This window comes from Elephantulus edwardii, unplaced genomic scaffold (genome assembly GCF_000299155.1).
Source record: "Elephantulus edwardii isolate Elephantulus edwardi_28Jun2011 unplaced genomic scaffold, EleEdw1.0 scaffold00407, whole genome shotgun sequence".
NCBI classification, from domain to species: Eukaryota; Metazoa; Chordata; class Mammalia; order Macroscelidea; family Macroscelididae; genus Elephantulus; species Elephantulus edwardii.
Genome location: NW_006400157.1, coordinates 1,119,485 through 1,123,905, shown reverse-complemented (window position 1 = coordinate 1,123,905; position 4,421 = coordinate 1,119,485).

The following is a 4,421-nucleotide window of genomic DNA, read 5'->3' as shown; positions in this document are numbered from 1 at the left end:
AGGCTGCAGTCCTTGATCTTTTGCAGCAGGTGCTTTAGGTCCTCCTTAGTTTCAAAAAACAGGGTTATGTCATCTGCATAACGAAGATTGCTGATGAATCTTCCACCAATCCTGATGCCACATTTCTCCTCATACAGCCCAGCCTGCCAGATGATCTGTTCTGCATATAGATTGAAAAGGTATGGAGACAGAATACATCCCTGGCTTACACCCTTCCTGATTTTGAACCATGCAGTGTCTCCTTTCTCTGTTCTGACGACAGCCTCTTGGTCCAAGTATAGGTTTCGCATAAGCACAATCAAATATTCTGGGATTCCCATTCTTCTTAGAGTCAGTCACCGTTTGTTGTTATAGATACAGTTAAATGCCTTTCCTCAGTCAATGAAACAAACACAGATAGACAGTCCTCTAGTACTCTCTGCTTTCAACCAAGCTCCATCTAACACTAGCTATAATATTTGTAGTACCACAGCCTCTTCTAAATCCAGCCTGCACATCTGGCAGTTTTCTGTTGACATGCTGCTCCACTCATTTTTGGGTAATTTTCAGTAGAATCTTGCTTGTATGTTATATTAATGGTATTGTTTGATAATTTCTGCACTGTTTCAGAACACCTTTCTTTGGGATGGAAACAAATATAGATAGAGCTCTTCCAGTCAGTTAGCCAAGTGGTTGTCCTCCAGATTTCTTGGCACAACTCAGTGAGCACATCCAGGAAAGTGTCTGTTTGTTAAAATGTGTCAATTGGTATGCCATCAATCCTTGGGGCCTTGTTTTTTCTAGTACTTTCAGAGCAGCTTGAACTTCTTCCTTCATCAACACAGGCTCTTGCTGACATGTTGTTTCACGAAATCCTTCTGTGTCAACCAATCCCTTCTGGTACAGTGACTCTGTATACTCTTTCCATCTTCTTTTAGTGCTTCTTGGATCATTTAATATTCTGCCCGAAGCATCATTAAGTATTGCAACTCGTAGCTTGAATATGTTTTTCAAATCCTTCTGCTTAAGAAATGATAAGCGAGTTCTGCCCTTTTGATTTTTGGACTCCAGCACTTTGCACATTTCATTATAATACTTTGCTTTGTCTTCTCAAACTGACCTTTGAAATCTTCTGTTCAGCCCCTTAATTTCTTCATTTCTTCTCTTTACTTTGACTTCTCAGTGCTCTAGTGCAATATTTAGAGTCTGGTTTGACATCTATTTAGGTCTTTTCTTCCTCCTCTGTCTTTGTAATGATTTTTCCTGAATGATATTCTTGATATCTTCCCACAGCTCATTTGGTCTCAAATCTGTTCCTGAGATGGTTTTTAAATTCAAATGTGATAGACTGGAGGTCAAATTTTGGGTCCTGTGGATTTGATTTTATTTTCTTCAACTTCAGCTTGAACTTGCCTGTGAGTAGTTGGTGGTCTGTTTCACAATCAGCACCTGGCCTAGTTTTTACAGCTGATATTGAGCTTCTCCAGTGATTCTATTCACAGATGTAATCTATTTTATTTTTATGCATACCAACAGGTGGCATCCATGTGTATAGCCTGTGTTTGTGTTTCTTATAAAAGGTATTTGCAATGAATAAATCACTGAATGTGCCAAATTCCAACATTCTATCTCCAGCTTCATTCTGTCACCAAGTCCATGTTTTCGAACTACTGATCCTTCTTCCCTGTTCCCAACTTTGGCATTCCAGTCTTCCATTATTATTAATGTGTCTTGATTGCATGTTTGATCGATTTCTGAATGGTAGAAATCTTCTATTTCCTCCTCTTTGGCTCTAGTTGTCAGTGCATATATTTGAATTCTGGACTTTCTTGCATGTGTATGGTTATTATCCTGTCACTCACCATCACATTGTATTTCAAGATGGATCTAGAAATGACTTTTTTAATTATGAAAGCAACTCCATTTTTTCCTCACCTTTTCATTTGCGGTATAGTATATCATGTGACCATCTGATTCAAAGTGTTCCATGCCAAGCTATCTCACTTCACCAATACCTAATATGGCAATATATATATCAGTTCTATTTCTTTCTTAACAATATCCAAATTCTCCCACATTCATGCTTCTTATATTCCACATTCCAATCACTTGTGTCTGCTTACACCTGTTCCTCCTTCTTTGTTTTTCCATATTTGAGCCATGTCTGCTAGTCTAAGTGTGCTCTACTGTACATAGGGTTTTTGAAGGCCTGCTAATTCGGAAGTGGATGGTCAATCCTTCTTCCTAGTTGTCTTAATTATTGTTCAACAATTTTCACACTCATTCACGTCACCATTTTTTGGAATGGGAATAAATATGGATCTATTCCAGTCAGTTGGCCAAGTAGCTGTCCTACAGATTTCTTCCACAACTTGGTGAGCATATCCAGGGCTGCATCTGTTTGTTGAAATATGTCAATTGGTAGTCCATCAATTCCTGGGGTTTTATTTTTTGCCAGGTCCTTCAAAGCAGCCTGAACATTTTCCTTCATCACCATTTCCTCTTGATCACATGTTGTTTCTTGAAATTCTTCTGTGTAAGCTAATTCTTTTTGGTACAATGACTCTGTATACTCCTTCCATCTTCTTTTAATGCTTCCTGGATCATTTAATATTCTGCCCAAAGCATCCTATAGTATTGCAGCTGAGGCTTGAATTTGGTTCAGCCCTTTTGATTTTCTGACTCTTTGTACATTTCAATATAATACTTTGTCTTCCCATGCTGTCTTTTGAAATATTCTGTTCATTTCCTTAATATCTTGACTTCTCTTTACTTTGGCTTCTAGGCACTCTACTGCAATATTCAGACTATCTTCTGACATCCATCTTAGTCTTTTCTTCCTCCTGTGTCTTCCTAATGAACCCCTGCATTCTTCCTGGATGATATTCTTGATATCCTCCCACAGCTCATTTGGTCTTTGCTCATTGGCCTCAAATCTGTTCCTAAGATGGGTTTGAAATTCGAATGTTATAGACTTAACGTCAAATTTCCCATTAATTTGATTTAATTTTATTTTAATCAACTTAAGCTTGAACTTGCATATGAGTAGTTGGTGATCTGTTCCACAATCAGCTCCTGGCCTAGTTTTCACTCTTACCTTATGCTTAACCCTAACCCTAACCCTAATCCTAACCGTAAACCTACTGTTATGCTAACTCTAACCCTCTAATGCTAATCCTAACAATAACCCTAACCTTACCCTTAATCATAACCCTAACTCTAACCCTAATTCTAACCCTAACACTAACAGTAACAATTCTTTCAACAAATGTAATCAATCTGATTCTTATGTATACCATCAAGTGAAATCCATGTGTATAGCCTGCGTTTATGTTTCTTATAGTGTATTTGCAGTTAATAAATTGTTGATTGTACAAAATTCTATCATTCTACCTCCAGCTTCATTTCTGTCACCAAGTCCATGTTTTCCAACTACTGATCCTTCTTCTCTGTTCCCAACTTTTGCACTCTAATCACCCATTATTATTATTATTATTATTATTAATACATCTTAATTGCACATTTGATTGATTTCTAACTGCAAAAGTTGGTAGAAATATTTTATTTCCTTCTCTTTGGCTCTGGTTGATGGTACATATATATGAATGATAGTGGACTTTTTAGTATGCATATGGATATTATCCTGTCACTCACAACATTGTATTTCAAGACAGATCTAGAAATTACTTTTTTTAACTATGAAAACAACCCTGTTTTTCCTTACCTTTTCATCTTCAGTAGCTTGAGGTGTTCAGAATCTCAGAAGCCCAGAAAGCTTGAGATATAAGCCATTATATCAAGGGCTGAATATGGGGAGATAGGTATTGAATGGAATAGGTGGAAGTAGAAGGAAATGCTGGTAGAGCAGGGAAAGGGGTGAGCCAAGACACACATGTCAAGGATGGACATCTTCCATCTCTTCTTTTCTGTAAAATCCTTGTCTGTCAGATACTGTTCCAAATCTGAGCATTGAAATTAAGACAGACTAGGAAGAAGGATTGGCCATCCACTTCCGAAATAGCAGGGCTTCTAAAACCCTATGTACAATAGACCACACTTAGACTAGCAGATCTGGCAACTGAGGCTGAGACCTCAAGTATGGAAACACAAAGTAGAAGGAACTTTTGTAAGCAAACATTAGTGATTGGAACATGGAATGTGAGAACCGTGAATGTAGGGAAATTGGATATTGTTTAAAAAGAAGTTGTTGTTGTTGTTGTTATGTGCCGTCGAGTCGTTTGCGACTCATAGCGACCCTATGCACAACAGCCCTAAATCCTGCTCTGTCCTGCTCCAACCGCACTGCCTCTGACACACCCATCCCGATTATCCCAGTCACCGAGTCAATCCATCTCATAGAGGGTCTTCCCCTCCTGCGCTGTCCCTCCACCCTCCCAAGCATGATGTCCCTCTCCAAGGACCCGTCCCTCCTGGCAACATGT